The 18,505-nt window shown below is 39.9% G+C and overlaps 8 non-coding genes across 8 annotated transcripts; all 8 read right to left on the minus strand.

The window, feature by feature from the left end:
- Positions 1-231: 231 nt before the first annotated feature.
- Positions 232-302, minus strand: trnag-gcc (transfer RNA glycine (anticodon GCC)). Its single transcript has one exon. It is a non-coding gene; the product is annotated as a tRNA-Gly (tRNA).
- A 738-nt stretch (positions 303-1,040) lies between these two features.
- On the minus strand, positions 1,041-1,111 carry trnag-gcc (transfer RNA glycine (anticodon GCC)). The gene has a single exon. It is a non-coding gene; the product is annotated as a tRNA-Gly (tRNA).
- A 4,716-nt stretch (positions 1,112-5,827) lies between these two features.
- Positions 5,828-5,898, minus strand: trnag-gcc (transfer RNA glycine (anticodon GCC)). Its single transcript has one exon. It is a non-coding gene; the product is annotated as a tRNA-Gly (tRNA).
- A 739-nt stretch (positions 5,899-6,637) lies between these two features.
- trnag-gcc (transfer RNA glycine (anticodon GCC)) lies at positions 6,638-6,708 on the minus strand. Its single transcript has one exon. It is a non-coding gene; the product is annotated as a tRNA-Gly (tRNA).
- A 1,118-nt stretch (positions 6,709-7,826) lies between these two features.
- On the minus strand, positions 7,827-7,897 carry trnag-gcc (transfer RNA glycine (anticodon GCC)). The gene has a single exon. It is a non-coding gene; the product is annotated as a tRNA-Gly (tRNA).
- Positions 7,898-8,636: 739 nt separating this feature from the next.
- On the minus strand, positions 8,637-8,707 carry trnag-gcc (transfer RNA glycine (anticodon GCC)). The gene has a single exon. It is a non-coding gene; the product is annotated as a tRNA-Gly (tRNA).
- Positions 8,708-13,086: 4,379 nt separating this feature from the next.
- Positions 13,087-13,157, minus strand: trnag-gcc (transfer RNA glycine (anticodon GCC)). Its single transcript has one exon. It is a non-coding gene; the product is annotated as a tRNA-Gly (tRNA).
- A 337-nt stretch (positions 13,158-13,494) lies between these two features.
- On the minus strand, positions 13,495-13,565 carry trnag-gcc (transfer RNA glycine (anticodon GCC)). The gene has a single exon. It is a non-coding gene; the product is annotated as a tRNA-Gly (tRNA).
- Between the last annotated feature and the right edge of the window lie 4,940 nt (positions 13,566-18,505).

Below are 18,505 nucleotides of genomic sequence, written 5' to 3' on the forward strand. Positions count from 1 at the left end.
TGACTATGCTTAAGAAATGTTCTGCATTAATGCTTTCATGAACATACTTCAGGAATGCTTCGCACTGAAAACACAAACATTTTTATTGACACAAAAACAGCTAAGAGTGTTCAGGCTGAGGGAAGATTTCACAAAACTGTTTTATACTAGAAGACCTTCCAATGGTCTGACAAAATAAGAATGTAAGAAAAATAGCCTATGATGTAGAACATTTTAAAAGCTGGCAACTGCTGCATTGGCCGGGAATCGGACCCGGGTCTCCCGCGTGGCAGGCGAGAATTCTACCACTGAACCACCAATGCTTACATGCACGTCACATTTGAAATGTAGTCTACTGCTCTCCAAAAACCTTTCTGCTCTCCCACAAGCCAGTCGAAAAAACTTCCACTGACCTAACATTGCTTTCCTGACTATGCTTAAGAAATGTTCTGCATTAATGCTTTAATGAACATACTTCAGGAATGTTTCGCACTGAAAACACAAACATTTTTATTGACACAAAAACAGCTAAGAGTGTTCAGGCTGAAAGAAGATTTCACAAAACTGTTTTATACTAGAAGACCTTCCAATGGTCTGACAAAATAAGAATGTAAGAAAAATAGCCTATGATGTAGAACATTTTAAAAGCTGGCAACTGCTGCATTGGCCGGGAATCAGACCCGGGTCGCCCGCGTGGCAGGCGAGAATTCTACCACTGAACCACCAATGCTTACATGAACGAATCTTTTAAATGTAGTCTACTGAGCAGAACCTTTCTGCTCTCCCACAAGCCAGTCGAAAAAACTACCACTGACCTAACATTGCTTTCCTGACTATGCTTAAGAAATGTTCTGCATTAATGCTTTAATGAACATACTTCAGGAATGTTTCGCACTGAAAACACAAACATTTTTATTGACACAAAAACAGCTAAGAGTGTTCAGGCTGAGGGAAGATTTCACAAAACTGTTTTATACTAGAAGACCTTCCAATGGTCTGACAAAATAAGAATGTAAGAAAAATAGCCTATGATGTAGAACATTTTAAAAGCTGGCAACCAGTGCATTGGCCGGGAATCGGACCCGGGTCTCCCGCGTGGCAGGCGAGAATTCTACCACTGAACCACCAATGCTTACATGAAAGACTCTTTTAAATGTAGTCTACTGAGCAGAACCTTTCTGCTCTCCCACAAGCCAGTCGAAAAAACTACCACTGACCTAACATTGCTTTCCTGACTATGCTTAAGAAATGTTCTGCATTAATGCTTTCATGAACATACTTCAGGAATGTTTCGCACTGAAAACACAAACATTTTTATTGACACAAAAACAGCTAAGAGTGTTCAGGCTGAGGGAAGATTTCAAAAAACTGTTTTATACTAGAAGACCTTCCAATGGTCTGACAAAATAAGAATGTAAGAAAAATAGCCTATGATGTAGAACATTTTAAAAGCTGGCAACCAGTGCATTGGCCGGGAATCGGACCCGGGTCTCCCGCGTGGCAGGCAAGAATTCTACCACTGAACCACCAACGCTTACATGAAAGACTCTTTTAAATGTAGTCTACTGAGCAGAACCTTTCTGCTCTCCCACAAGCCAGTCGAAAAAACTACCACTGACCTAACATTGCTTTCCTGACTATGCTTAAGAAATGTTCTGCATTAATGCTTTAATGAACATACTTCAGGAATGTTTCGCACTGAAAACACAAAATTTTTTTCCTGACACACAATAAGCTAAGAGTGTTCAGGCTGAGGGAAGATTTCACAAAACTGTTTTATATTAGAAGACCTTCCAACGGTCTGACAAAATAAGAATGTAAGAAAAATAGCCTATGATGTAGAACATTTTAAAAGCTGGCAACTGCTGAATTGGCCGGGAATCGGACCCAGGTCTCCCGCATGGAAGGCAAGAATTCTACCACTGAACCACCAATGCTTACATGCAAGTCACATTTGAAATGTAGTATACTGCTCTCCAAAAACCTTTCTGCTCTCCCACAAGCCAGTCGAAAAAACTTCCACTGACCTAACATTGCTTTCCTGACTATGCTTAAGAAATGTTCTGCATTAATGCTTTAATGAACATACTTCAGGAATGTTTCGCACTGAAAACACAAACATTTTTATTGACACAAAAACAGCTAAGAGTGTTCAGGCTGAGGGAAGATTTCACAAAACTGTTTTATACTAGAAGACCTTCCAATGGTCTGACAAAATAAGAATGTAAGAAAAATAGCCTATGATGTAGAACATTTTAAAAGCTGGCAACTGCTGCATTGGCCGGGAATCGGACCCGGGTCAGTCGAAAAAACCACCAATGCTTACATGAAAGACTCTTTTAAATGTAGTCTACTGAGCAGAACCTTTCTGCTCTCCCACAAGCCAGTCGAAAAAAATACCACTGACCTAACATTGCTTTCCTGACTATGCTTAAGAAATGTTCTGCATTAATGCTTTCATGAACATACTTCAGGAATGTTTCGCACTGAAAACACAAACATTTTTATTGACACAAAAACAGCTAAGAGTGTTCAGGCTGAGGGAAGATTTCACAAAACTGTTTTATATTAGAAGACCTTCCAACGGTCTGACAAAATAAGAATGTAAGAAAAATAGCCTATGATGTAGAACATTTTAAAAGCTGGCAACTGCTGCATTGGCCGGGAATCGGACCCAGGTCTCCCGCATGGAAGGCAAGAATTCTACCACTGAACCACCAATGCTTACATGCAAGTCACATTTGAAATGTAGTATACTGCTCTCCAAAAACCTTTCTGCTCTACCACAAGCCAGTCGAAAAAACTTCCACTGACCTAACATTGCTTTCCTGACTATGCTTAAGAAATGTTCTGCATTAATGCTTTAATGAACATACTTCAGGAATGTTTCGCACTGAAAACACAAACATTTTTATTGACACAAAAACAGCTAAGAGTGTTCAGGCTGAGGGAAGATTTCACAAAACTGTTTTATACTAGAAGACCTTCCAATGGTCTGACAAAATAAGAATGTAAGAAAAATAGCCTATGATGTAGAACATTTTAAAAGCTGGCAACTGCTGCATTGGCCGGGAATCGGACCCGGGTCAGTCGAAAAAACCACCAATGCTTACATGAAAGACTCTTTTAAATGTAGTCTACTGAGCAGAACCTTTCTGCTCTCCCACAAGCCAGTCGAAAAAACTACCACTGACCTAACATTGCTTTCCTGACTATGCTTAAGAAATGTTCTGCATTAATGCTTTCATGAACATACTTCAGGAATGTTTCGCACTGAAAACACAAACATTTTTATTGACACAAAAACAGCTAAGAGTGTTCAGGCTGAGGGAAGATTTCAAAAAACTGTTTTATACTAGAAGACCTTCCAATGGTCTGACAAAATAAGAATGTAAGAAAAATAGCCTATGATGTAGAACATTTTAAAAGCTGGCAACCAGTGCATTGGCCGGGAATCGGACCCGGGTCTCCCGCGTGGCAGGCAAGAATTCTACCACTGAACCACCAACGCTTACATGAAAGACTCTTTTAAATGTAGTCTACTGAGCAGAACCTTTCTGCTCTCCCACAAGCCAGTCGAAAAAACTACCACTGACCTAACATTGCTTTCCTGACTATGCTTAAGAAATGTTCTGCATTAATGCTTTAATGAACATACTTCAGGAATGTTTCGCACTGAAAACACAAAATTTTTTTCCTGACACACAATAAGCTAAGAGTGTTCAGGCTGAGGGAAGATTTCACAAAACTGTTTTATATTAGAAGACCTTCCAACGGTCTGACAAAATAAGAATGTAAGAAAAATAGCCTATCATGTAGAACATTTTAAAAGCTGGCAACTGCTGAATTGGCCGGGAATCGGACCCAGGTCTCCCGCATGGAAGGCAAGAATTCTACCACTGAACCACCAATGCTTACATGCAAGTCACATTTGAAATGTAGTATACTGCTCTCCAAAAACCTTTCTGCTCTCCCACAAGCCAGTCGAAAAAACTTCCACTGACCTAACATTGCTTTCCTGACTATGCTTAAGAAATGTTCTGCATTAATGCTTTAATGAACATACTTCAGGAATGTTTCGCACTGAAAACACAAACATTTTTATTGACACAAAAACAGCTAAGAGTGTTCAGGCTGAGGGAAGATTTCACAAAACTGTTTTATACTAGAAGACCTTCCAATGGTCTGACAAAATAAGAATGTAAGAAAAATAGCCTATGATGTAGAACATTTTAAAAGCTGGCAACTGCTGCATTGGCCGGGAATCGGACCCGGGTCAGTCGAAAAAACCACCAATGCTTACATGAAAGACTCTTTTAAATGTAGTCTACTGAGCAGAACCTTTCTGCTCTCCCACAAGCCAGTCGAAAAAAATACCACTGACCTAACATTGCTTTCCTGACTATGCTTAAGAAATGTTCTGCATTAATGCTTTCATGAACATACTTCAGGAATGTTTCGCACTGAAAACACAAACATTTTTATTGACACAAAAACAGTTAAGAGTGTTCAGGCTGAGGGAAGATTTCACAAAACTGTTTTATACTAGGATACCTTCCAATGGTCTGACAAAATAAGAATGTAAGAAAAATAGCCTATGATGTAGAACATTTTATAAGCTGGCAACCAGTGCATTGGCCAGGAATCGGACCCAGGTCTCCCGCGTGGCAGGCTAGAATTCTACCACTGAACCACCAATGCTTACTAGCAAGTCAAATTTGAAATGTAGTATACTGCTCTCCAAAAACCTTTCTGCTCTTCCACAAGCCAGTCGAAAAAACTTCCACTGACCTAACATTGCTTTCCTGACTATGCTTAAGAAATGTTCTGCATTAATGCTTTAATGAACATACTTCAGGAATGTTTCGCACTGAAAGCACAAACTTTTTTTATTGACACACAATAAGCTAATAGTGTTCAGGCTGAGGGAAGATTTCACAAAACTGTTTTATATTAGAAGACCTTCCAACGGTCTGACAAAATAAGAATGTAAGAAAAATAGCCTATGATGTAGAACATTTTAAAAGCTGGCAACTGCTGCATTGGCCGGGAATCGGACCCGGGTCTCCCGCGTGGCAGGCGAGAACTCTACCACTGAACCACCAATGCTTACATGAAAGGCTCTTTTAAATGTAGTCTACTGAGCAGAACCTTTCTGCTCTCCCACAAGCCAGTCGAAAAAACTACCACTGACCTAACATTGCTTTCCTGACTATGCTTAAGAAATGTTCTGCATTAATGCTTTCATAAACATACTTCAGGAATGTTTCGCACTGAAAACACAAACATTTTTATTGACACAAAAACAGCTAAGAGTGTTCAGGCTGAGGGAAGATTTCAAAAAACTGTTTTATACTAGAAGACCTTCCAATGGTCTGACAAAATAAGAATGTAAGAAAAATAGCCTATGATTTAGAACATTTTAAAAGCTGGCAACTGCTGCATTGGCCAGGAACAGAACCCGGGTCTCCCGCGTGGCAGGCCAGAATCCTACCACTGAACCACCAATGCTTACATGCAAGTCACATTTGAAATGTAGTATACTGCTCTCCAAAAACCTTTCTGCTCTCCCACAAGCCAGTCGAAAAAACTTCCACTGACCTAACATTGCTTTCCTGACTATGCTTAAGAAATGTTCTGCATTAATGCTTTAATGAACATACTTCAGGAATGTTTCGCACTGAAAACACAACATTTTTTTCCTGACACTCAATAAGCTAATAGTGTTCAGGCTGAGGGAAGATTTCACAAAACTGTTTTATATTAGAAGACCTTCCAACGGTCTGACAAAATAAGAATGTAAGAAAAATAGCCTATGATGTAGAACATTTTAAAAGCTGGCAACTGCTGCATTGGCCGGGAATCGGACCCGGGTCTCCCGCGTGGCAGGCGAGAATTCTACCACTGAACCACCAATGCTTACATGCAAGTCACATTTGAAATGTAGTATACTGCTCTCCAAAAACCTTTCAGCTCTCCCACAAGCCAGTCAAAAAAACTTCCACTGACCTAACATTGCTTTCCTGACTATGCTTAAGAAATGTTCTGCATTAATGCTTTAATGAACATACTTCAGGAATGTTTCGCACTGAAAACACAAAATTTTTTTCCTGACACACAATAAGCTAAGAGTGTTCAGGCTGAGGGAAGATTTCACAAAACTGTTTTATATTAGAAGACCTTCCAACGGTCTGACAAAATAAGAATGTAAGAAAAATAGCCTATGATGTAGAACATTTTAGAAGCTGGCAACTGCTGCATTGGCCGGGAATCGGACCCGGGTCTCCCGCGTGGCAGGTGAGAATTCTACCACTGAACCACCAATGCTTACATGAAAGACTCTTTTAAATGTAGTCTACTGAGCAGAACCTTTCTGCTCTCCCACAAGCCAGTCGAAAAAACTACCACTGACCTAACATTGCTTTCCTGACTATGCTTAAGAAATGTTATGCATTAATGCTTTAATGAACATACTTCAGGAATGTTTCGCACTGAAAACACAAACATTTTTATTGACACAAAAACAGCTAAGAGTGTTCAGGCTGAGGGAAGATTTCACAAAACTGTTTTATACTAGAAGACCTTCCAATGGTCTGACAAAATAAGAATGTAAGAAAAATAGCCTATGATGTAGAACATTTTAAAAGCTGGCAACTGCTGCATTGGCCGGGAATCGGACCCGGGTCTCCCGCGTGGCAGGCGAGAATTCTACCACTGAACCACCAATGCTTACATGAAAGACTCTTTTAAATGTAGTCTACTGAGCAGAACCTTTCTGCTCTCCCACAAGCCAGTCGAAAAAACTACCACTGACCTAACATTGCTTTCCTGACTATGCTTAAGAAATGTTCTGCATTAATGCTTTCATGAACATACTTCAGGAATGTTTTGCACTGAAAACACAAACATTTTTATTGACACAAAAACAGCTAAGAGTGTTCAGGCTGAGGGAAGATTTCACAAAACTGTTTTATATTAGAAGACCTTCCAACGGTCTGACAAAATAAGAATGTAAGAAAAATAGCCTATGATGTAGAACATTTTAAAAGCTGGCAACTGCTGCATTGGCCGGGAATCGGACCCAGGTCTCCCGCATGGAAGGCAAGAATTCTACCACTGAACCACCAATGCTTACATGCAAGTCACATTTGAAATGTAGTATACTGCTCTCCAAAAACCTTTCTGCTCTACCACAAGCCAGTCGAAAAAACTTCCACTGACCTAACATTGCTTTCCTGACTATGCTTAAGAAATGTTCTGCATTAATGCTTTAATGAACATACTTCAGGAATGTTTCGCACTGAAAACACAAACATTTTTATTGACACAAAAACAGCTAAGAGTGTTCAGGCTGAGGGAAGATTTCACAAAACTGTTTTATACTAGAAGACCTTCCAATGGTCTGACAAAATAAGAATGTAAGAAAAATAGCCTATGATGTAGAACATTTTAAAAGCTGGCAACTGCTGCATTGGCCGGGAATCGGACCCGGGTCAGTCGAAAAAACCACCAATGCTTACATGAAAGACTCTTTTAAATGTAGTCTACTGAGCAGAACCTTTCTGCTCTCCCACAAGCCAGTCGAAAAAACTACCACTGACCTAACATTGCTTTCCTGACTATGCTTAAGAAATGTTCTGCATTAATGCTTTCATGAACATACTTCAGGAATGTTTCGCACTGAAAACACAAACATTTTTATTGACACAAAAACAGCTAAGAGTGTTCAGGCTGAGGGAAGATTTCAAAAAACTGTTTTATACTAGAAGACCTTCCAATGGTCTGACAAAATAAGAATGTAAGAAAAATAGCCTATGATGTAGAACATTTTAAAAGCTGGCAACCAGTGCATTGGCCGGGAATCGGACCCGGGTCTCCCGCGTGGCAGGCGAGAATTCTACCACTGAACCACCAATGCTTACATGAAAGACTCTTTTAAATGTAGTCTACTGAGCAGAACCTTTCTGCTCTCCCACAAGCCAGTCGAAAAAACTACCACTGACCTAACATTGCTTTCCTGACTATGCTTAAGAAATGTTATCCATTTATGCTTTAATGAACATACTTCAGGAATGTTTCGCACTGAAAACACAAACATTTTTATTGACACAAAAACAGCTAAGAGTGTTCAGGCTGAGGGAAGATTTCACAAAACTGTTTTATACTAGAAGACCTTCCAATGGTCTGACAAAATAAGAATGTAAGAAAAATAGCCTATGATGTAGAACATTTTAAAAGCTGGCAACTGCTGCATTGGCTGGGAATCGGACCCTGGTCTCCCGCGTGGCAGGCAAGAAGTCTACCACTGAACCACCAACGCTTACATGCAAGTCACATTTGAAATGTAGTCTACTGCTCTTCAAAAACCTTTCTGCTCTCCCACAAGCCAGTCGAAAAAACTTCCACTGACCTAACATTGCTTTCCTGACTATGCTTAAGAAATGTTCTGCATTAATGCTTTAATGAACATACTTCAGGAATGTTTCGCACTGAAAACACAAACTTTTTTTATTGACACACAATAAGCTAATAGTGTTCAGGCTGAGGGAAGATTTCACAAAACTGTTTTATACTAGAAGACCTTCCAATGGTCTGACAAAATAAGAATGTAAGAAAAATAGCCTATGATGTATAACATTTTAAAAGCTGGCAACTGCTGCATTGGCCGGGAATCGGACCCGGGTCTCCCGCGTGGCAGGCGAGAATTCTACCACTGAACCACCAATGCTCACATGAAAGACTCTTTTAAATGTAGTCTACTGAGCAGAACCTTTCTGCTCTCCCACAAGCCAGTCGAAAAAACTACCACTGACCTAACATTGCTTTCCTGACTATACGTAAGAAATGTTCTGCATTAATGCTTTCATGAACATACTTCAGGAATGTTTCGCACTGAAAACACAAACATTTTTATTGACACAAAAACAGCTAAGAGTGTTCAGGCTGAGGGAAGATTTCACAAAACTGTTTTATACTAGAAGACCTTCCAATGGTCTGACAAAATAAGAATGTAAGAAAAATAGCCTATGATGTAGAACATTTTAAAAGCTGGCAACTGCTGCATTGGCTGGGAATCGGACCCTGGTCTCCCGTGTGGCAGGCAAGAATTCTACCACTGAACCACCAATGCTTACATGCAAGTTACATTTGAAATGTAGTCTACTGCTCTCCAAAAACCTTTCTGCTCTCCCACAAGCCAGTCGAAAAAACTTCCACTGACCTAACATTGCTTTCCTGACTATGCTTAAGAAATGTTCTGCATTAATGCTTTAATGAACATACTTCAGGAATGTTTCGCACTGAAAGCACAAACTTTTTTTATTGACACACAATAAGCTAATAGTGTTTAGGCTGAGGGAAGATTTCACAAAACTGTTTTATATTAGAAGACCTTCCAACGGTCTGACAAAATAAGAATGTAAGAAAAATAGCCTATGATGTAGAACATTTTAAAAGCTGGCAACTGCTGCATTGGCCGGGAATCGGACCCTGGTCTCTCGCGTGGCAGGCGATAATTCTACCACTGAACCACCAATGCTTACATGAAAGACTCTTTTAAATGTAGTCTACTGAGCAGAACCTTTCTGCTCTCCCACAAGCCAGTCGAAAAAACTTCCACTGACCTAACATTGCTTTCCTGACTATGCTTAAGAAATGTTCTGCATTAATGCTTTAATGAACATACTTCAGGAATGTTTCGCACTGAAAACACAAACATTTTTATTGACACAAAAACAGCTAAGAGTGTTCAGGCTGAGGGAAGATTTCACAAAACTGTTTTATACTAGAAGACCTTCCAATGGTCTGACAAAATAAGAATGTAAGAAAAATAGCCTATGATGTAGAACATTTTAAAAGCTGGCAACTGCTGCATTGGCCAGGAATTGGACCCGGGTCACCCGCGTGGCAGGCGAGAATTCTACCACTGAACCACCAATGCTTACATGAACGAATCTTTTAAATGTAGTCTACTGAGCAGAACCTTTCTGCTCTCCCACAAGCCAGTCGAAAAAACTACCACTGACCTAACATTGCTTTCCTGACTATGCTTAAGAAATGTTCTGCATTAATGCTTTAATGAACATACTTCAGGAATGTTTCGCACTGAAAACACAAACATTTTTATTGACACAAAAACAGCTAAGAGTGTTCAGGCTGAGGGAAGATTTCACAAAACTGTTTTATACTAGAAGACCTTCCAATGGTCTGACAAAATAAGAATGTAAGAAAAATAGCCTATGATTTAGAACTTTTTAAAAGCTGGCAACTGCTGCATTGGCCAGGAATAGAACCCGGGTCTCCCGCGTGGCAGGCCAGAATTCTACCACTGAACCACCAATGCTTACATGCAAATCACATTTGAAATGTAGTATACTGCTCTCCAAAAACCTTTCTGCTCTCCCACAAGCCAGTCGAAAAAACTTCCACTGACCTTATATTGCTTTCCTGACTATGCTTAAGAAATGTTCTGCATTAATGCTTTAATGAACATACTTCAGGAATGTTTCGCACTGAAAACACAAACATTTTTATTGACACAAAAACAGCTAAGAGTGTTCAGGCTGAGGGAAGATTTCAAAAAACTGTTTTATACTAGAAGACCTTCCAATGGTCTGACAAAATAAGAATGTAAGAAAAATAGCCTATGATGTAGAACATTTTAAAAGCTGGCAACCAGTGCATTGGCCAGGAATCGGACCCGGGTCTCCCGCGTGGCAGGCTAGAATTCTACCACTGAACCACCAATGCTTACTTGCAAGTCAAATTTGAAATGTAGTATACTGCTCTCCAAAAACCTTTCTGCTCTCCCACAAGCCAGTCGAAAAAACTTCCACTGACCTAATATTGCTTTCCTGACTATGCTTAAGAAATGTTCTGCATTAATACTTTAATGAACGTACTTCAGGAATGTTTCGCACTGAAAACACAACATTTTTTTCCTGACACTCAATAAGCTAATAGTGTTCAGGCTGAGGGAAGATTTCACAAAACTGTTTTATATTAGAAGACCTTCCAACGGTCTGACAAAATAAGAATGTAAGAAAAATAGCCTATGATGTAGAACATTTTAAAAGCTTGCAACTGCTGCATTGGCAGGGAATCGGACCCGGGTCTCCCGCGTGGCAGGCGAGAATTCTACCACTGAACCACCAATGCTTACATGAAAGACTCTTTTAAATGTAGTCTACTGAGCAGAACCTTTCTGCTCTCCCACAAGCCAGTCGAAAAAACTACCACTGACCTAACATTGCTTTCCTGACTATGCTTAAGAAATGTTATGCATTTATGCTTTAATGAACATACTTCAGGAATGTTTCGCACTGAAAACACAAACATTTTTATTGACACAAAAACAGCTAAGAGTGTTCAGGCTGAGGGAAGATTTCACAAAACTGTTTTATACTAGAAGACCTTCCAATGGTCTGACAAAATAAGAATGTAAGAAAAATAGCCTATGATGTAGAACATTTTAAAAGCTGGCAACTGCTGCATTGGCCGGGAATCAGACCCAGGTCGCCCGCGTGGCAGGCGAGAATTCTACCACTGAACCACCAATGCTTACATGAACGAATCTTTTAAATGTAGTCTACTGAGCAGAACCTTTCTGCTCTCCCACAAGCCAGTCGAAAAAACTACCACTGACCTAACATTGCTTTCCTGACTATGCTTAAGAAATGTTCTGCATTAATGCTTTAATGAACATACTTCAGGAATGTTTCGCACTGAAAACACAAACATTTTTATTGACACAAAAACAGCTAAGAGTGTTCAGGCTGAGGGAAGATTTCACAAAACTGTTTTATACTAGAAGACCTTCCAATGGTCTGACAAAATAAGAATGTAAGAAAAATAGCCTATGATTTAGAACTTTTTAAAAGCTGGCAACTGCTGCATTGGCCAGGAATAGAACCTGGGTCTCCCGCGTGGCAGGCCAGAATTCTACCACTGAACCACCAATGCTTACATGCAAATCACATTTGAAATGTAGTATACTGCTCTCCAAAAACCTTTCTGCTCTCCCACAAGCCAGTCGAAAAAACTTCCACTGACCTAATATTGCTTTCCTGACTATGCTTAAGAAATGTTCTGCATTAATGCTTTAATGAACATACTTCAGGAATGTTTCGCACTGAAAACACAAACATTTTTATTGACACAAAAACAGCTAAGAGTGTTCAGGCTGAGGGAAAATTTCAAAAAACTGTTTTATACTAGAAGACCTTCCAATGGTCTGACAAAATAAGAATGTAAGAAAAATAGCCTATGATGTAGAACATTTTAAAAGCTGGCATCCAGTGCATTGGCCAGGAATCGGACCCGGGTCTCCCGCGTGGCAGGCTAGAATTCTACCACTGAACCACCAATGCTTACTTGCAAGTCAAATTTGAAATGTAGTATACTGCTCTCCAAAAACCTTTCTGCTCTCCCACAAGCCAGTCGAAAAAACTTCCACTGACCTAATATTGCTTTCCTGACTATGCTTAAGAAATGTTCTGTATTAATACTTTAATGAACGTACTTCAGGAATGTTTCGCACTGAAAACACAACATTTTTTTCCTGACACTCAATAAGCTAATAGTGTTCAGGCTGAGGGAAGATTTCACAAAACTGTTTTATATTAGAAGACCTTCCAACGGTCTGACAAAATAAGAATGTAAGAAAAATAGCCTATGATGTAGAACATTTTAAAAGCTGGCAACTGCTGCGTTGGCAGGAAACCGGACCCGGGTCTCCCGCGTGGCAGGCGAGAATTCTACCACTGAACCACCAATGCTTACATGAAAGACTCTTTTAAATGTAGTCTACTGAGCAGAACCTTTCTGCTCTCCCACAAGCCAGTCGAAAAAACTACCACTGACCTAACATTGCTTTCCTGACTATGCTTAAGAAATGTTCTGCATTAATGCTTTCATGAACATACTTCAGGAATGTTTCGCACTGAAAACACAAACATTTTTATTGACACAAAAACAGCTAAGAGTGTTCAGGCTGAGGGAAGATTTCAAAAAACTGTTTTATACTAGAAGACCTTCCAATGGTCTGACAAAATAAGAATGTAAGAAAAATAGCCTGTGATGTAGAACATTTTAAAAGCTGGCAACCAGTGCATTGGCCGGGAATCGGACCCGGGTCTCCCGCGTGGCAGGCGAGAATTCTACCACTGAACCACCAATGCTTACATGCATTTCCCATTTGAAATGTAGTATACTGCTCTCCAAAAACGTTTCTGCTCTCCCACAAGCCAGTCGAAAAAACTTCCACTGACCTAACATTGCTTTCCTTACTATGCTTAAGAAATGTTCTGCATTAATGCTTTAATGAACATACTTCAGGAATGTTTCGCACTGAAAACACAACATTTTTTTCCTGACACTCAATAAGCTAATAGTATTCAGGCTGAGGGAAGATTTCACAAAACTGTTTTATATTAGAAGACCTTCCAACGGTCTGACAAAATAAGAATGTAAGAAAAATAGCCTATGATGTAGAACATTTTAAAAGCTGGCAACCAGTGCATTGGCCGGGAATCGGACCCGGGTCTCCCGCGTGGCAGGCGAGAATTCTACCACTGAACCACCAATGCTTACATGAAAGACTCTTTTAAATGTAGTCTACTGAGCAGAACCTTTCTGCTCTCCCACAAGCCAGTCGAAAAAACTTCCACTGACCTAACATTGCTTTCCTGACTATGCTTAAGAAATGTTCTGCATTAATGCTTTAATGAACATACTTCAGGAATGTTTTGCCCTGAAAACACAAACATTTTTATTGACACAAAAACAGCTAAGAGTGTTCAGGCTGAGGGAAGATTTCACAAAACTGTTTTATACTAGAAGACCTTCCAATGGTCTGACAAAATAAGAATGTAAGAAAAATAGCCTGTGATGTAGAACATTTTTAAAGCTGGCAACTGCTGCATTGGCCGGGAATCGGACCCAGGTCTGCCGCGTGGCAGGCGAGAATTCTACCACTGAACCACCAATGCTTACATGCAAGTCACATTTGAAATGTAGAATACTGCTCTCCAAATACCTTTCTGCTCTCCCACAAGCCAGTCGAAAAAACTTCCACTGACCTAACATTGCTTTCCTGACTATGCTTAAGAAATGTTCTGCATTAATGCTTTAATGAACATACTTCAGGAATGTTTCGCACTGAAAACACAACATTTTTTTCCTGCCACTCAATAAGCTAATAGTGTTCAGGCTGAGGGAAGATTTCACAAAACTGTTTTATACTAGAAGACCTTCCAACGGTCTGACAAAATAAGAATGTAAGAAAAATAGCCTATGATGTAGAACATTTTAAAAGCTGACAACTGCTGCATTGGCCGGGAATCGGACCCGGGTCTCCCGAGTGGCAGGCGAGAATTCTACCACTGAACCACCAATGCTTACATGCAAGCCACATTTGAAATGTAGTCTACTGAGCAGAACCTTTCTGCTCTCCCACAAGCCAGTCGAAAAAACTACCACTGACCTAACATTGCTTTCCTGACTATGCTTAAGAAATGTTCTGCATTAATGCTCTCATGAACATACTTCAGGAATGTTTCGCACTGAAAACACAACATTTTTTTCCTGACACTCAATAAGCTAATAGTGTTCAGGCTGAGGGAAGATTTCACAAAACTGTTTTATATTAGAAGACCTTCCAACGGTCTGACAAAATAAGAATGTAAGAAAAATAGCCTATGATGTAGAACATTTTAAAAGCTGGCAACTGCTGCATTGGCCAGGAATCGGACCCGGGTCTCCCGCGTGGCAGGCGAGAATTCTACCACTGAACCACCAATGCTTACATGAAAGACTTTTTTAAATGTAGTCTACTGAGCAGAACCTTTCTGCTCTCCCACAAGACAGTCGAAAAAACTACCACTGACCTAACATTGCTTTCCTGACTATGCTTAAGAAATGTTATGCATTTATGCTTTAATGAACATACTTCAGGAATGTTTCGCACTGAAAACACAAACATTTTTATTGACACAAAAACAGCAAAGAGTGTTCAGGCTGAGGGAAGATTTCACAAAACTGTTTTATACTAGATGACCTTCCAATGGTCTGACAAAATAAGAATGTAAGAAAAATAGCCTATGATGTAGAACATTTTAAAAGCTCGCAACTACTGCATTGGCCGGGAATAAAACCCGGGTCTCCCGCGTTGCAGGCCAGAACTCTACCACTGAACCACCAATGCTTACATGCAAGTCACATTTGAAATGTAGTATACTGCTCTCCAAAAACCTTTCTGCTCTCCCACAAGCCAGTCGAAAAAACTTCCACTGACCTAATATTGCTTTCCTGACTATGCTTAAGAAATGTTCTGCATTAATGCTTTAATGAACATACTTCAGGAATGTGTCGCACTGAAAACACAAACATTTTTATTGACACAAAAACAGCTAAGAGTGTTCAGGCTGAGGGAAGATTTCACAAAACTGTTTTATACTAGAAGACCTTCCAATGGTCTGACAAAATAAGAATGTAAGAAAAATGGCCTATGATGTAGAACATTTTGAAAGCTGGCAACTGCTGCATTGGCCGGGAATCGGACCCGGGTCGCCCGCGTGGCAGGCGAGAATTCTACCACTGAACCACCAATGCTTACATGAAAGACTCTTTTAAATGTAGTCTACTGAGCAGAACCTTTCTGCTCTCCCACAAGCCAGTCGAAAAAACTACCACTGACCTAACATTGCTTTCCTGACTATGCTTAAGAAATGTTATGCATTAATGCTTTAATGAACATACTTCAGGAATGTTTCGCACTGAAAACACAAACATTTTTATTGACACAAAAACAGCAAAGAGTGTTCAGGCTGAGGGAAGATTTCACAAAACTGTTTTATACTAGAAGACCTTCCAATGGTCTGACAAAATAAGAATGTAAGAAAAATAGCCTATGATGTAGAACATTTTAAAAGCTGGCAACCAGTGCATTGGCCAGGAATCGGACCCGGGTCTCCCGCGTGGCAGGCTAGAATTCTACCACTGAGCCACCAATGCTTACTTGCAAGTCAAATTTGAAATGTAGTATACTGCTCTCCAAAAACCTTTCTGCTCTCCCACAAGCCAGTCGAAAAAACTTCCACTGACCTAATATTGCTTTCCTGACTATGCTTAAGAAATGTTCTGCATTAATGCTTTAATGAACATACTTCAGGAATGTTTCGCACTGAAAACACAAACATTTTTATTGACACAAAAACAGCTAAGAGTGTTCAGGCTGAGGGAAGATTTCAAAAAACTGTTTTATACTAGAAGACCTTCCAATGGTCTGACAAAATAAGAATGTAAGAAAAATAGCCTATGATGTAGAACATTTTAAAAGCTGGCAACCAGTGCATTGGCCAGGAATCGGACCCAGGTCTCCCGCGTGGCAGGCTAGAATTCTACCACTGAACCACCAATGCTTACTTGCAAGTCAAATTTGAAATGTAGTATACTGCTCTCCAAAAACCTTTCTGCTCTCCCACAAGCCAGTCGAAAAAACTTCCACTGACCTAATATTGCTTTCCTGACTATGCTTAAGAAATGTTCTGCATTAATGCTTTAATGAACATACTTCAGGAATGTGTCGCACTGAAAACACAAACATTTTTATTGACACAAAAACAGCTAAGAGTGTTCAGGCTGAGGGAAGATTTCACAAAACTGTTTTATACTAGAAGACCTTCCAATGGTCTGACAAAATAAGAATGTAAGAAAAATGGCCTATGATGTAGAACATTTTGAAAGCTGGCAACTGCTGCATTGGCCGGGAATCGGACCCGGGTCGCCCGCGTGGCAGGCGAGAATTCTACCACTGAACCACCAATGCTTACATGAAAGACTCTTTTAAATGTAGTCTACTGAGCAGAACCTTTCTGCTCTCCCACAAGCCAGTCGAAAAAACTACCACTGACCTAACATTGCTTTCCTGACTATGCTTAAGAAATGTTATGCATTAATGCTTTAATGAACATACTTCAGGAATGTTTCGCACTGAAAACACAAACATTTTTATTGACACAAAAACAGCAAAGAGTGTTCAGGCTGAGGGAAGATTTCACAAAACTGTTTTATACTAGAAGACCTTCCAATGGTCTGACAAAATAAGAATGTAAGAAAAATAGCCTATGATGTAGAACATTTTAAAAGCTGGCAACCAGTGCATTGGCCAGGAATCGGACCCGGGTCTCCCGCGTGGCAGGCTAGAATTCTACCACTGAGCCACCAATGCTTACTTGCAAGTCAAATTTGAAATGTAGTATACTGCTCTCCAAAAACCTTTCTGCTCTCCCACAAGCCAGTCGAAAAAACTTCCACTGACCTAATATTGCTTTCCTGACTATGCTTAAGAAATGTTCTGCATTAATGCTTTAATGAACATACTTCAGGAATGTTTCGCACTGAAAACACAAACATTTTTATTGACACAAAAACAGCTAAGAGTGTTCAGGCTGAGGGAAGATTTCAAAAAACTGTTTTATACTAGAAGACCTTCCAATGGTCTGACAAAATAAGAATGTAAGAAAAATAGCCTATGATGTAGAACATTTTAAAAGCTGGCAACCAGTGCATTGGCCAGGAATCGGACCCAGGTCTCCCGCGTGGCAGGCTAGAATTCTACCACTGAACCACCAATGCTTACTTGCAAGTCAAATTTGAAATGTAGTATACTGCTCTCCAAAAACCTTTCTGCTCTCCCACAAGCCAGTCGAAAAAACTTCCACTGACCTAATATTGCTTTCCTGACTATGCTTAAGAAATGTTCTGCATTAATACTTTAATGAACGTACTTCAGGAATGTTTCGCACTGAAAACACAACATTTTTTTCTTGACACTCAATAAGCTAATAGTGTTCAGGCTGAGGGAAGATTTCACAAAACTGTTTTATATTAGAAGACCTTCCAACGGTCTGACAAAATAAGAATGTAAGAAAAATAGCCTATGATGTAGAACATTTTAAAAGCTGGCAACTGCTGCATTGGCAGGGAATCGGACCCGGGTCTCCCGCGTGGCAGGCGAGAATTCTACCACTGAACCACCAATGCTTACATGAAAGACTCTTTTAAATGTAGTCTACTGAGCAGAACCTTTCTGCTCTCCCACAAGACAGTCGAAAAAACTACCACTGACCTAACATTGCTTTCCTGACTATGCTTAAGAAATGTTATGCATTTATGCTTTAATGAACATACTTCAGGAATGTTTCGCACTGAAAACACAAACATTTTTATTGACACAAAAACAGCTAAGAGTGTTCAGGCTGAGGGAAGATTTCACAAAACTGTTTTATACTAGAAGACCTTCCAATGGTCTGACAAAATAAGAATGTAAGAAAAATAGCCTGTGATGTAGAACATTTTTAAAGCTGGCAACTGCTGCATTGGCCGGGAATCGGACCCAGGTCTGCCGCGTGGCAGGCGAGAATTCTACCACTGAACCACCAATGCTTACATGCAAGTCACATTTGAAATGTAGAATACTGCTCTCCAAATACCTTTCTGCTCTCCCACAAGCCAGTCGAAAAAACTT

The sequence above is a fragment of the Salminus brasiliensis genome, chromosome 3 (genome assembly GCF_030463535.1).
Source record: "Salminus brasiliensis chromosome 3, fSalBra1.hap2, whole genome shotgun sequence".
NCBI classification, from domain to species: Eukaryota; Metazoa; Chordata; class Actinopteri; order Characiformes; family Bryconidae; genus Salminus; species Salminus brasiliensis.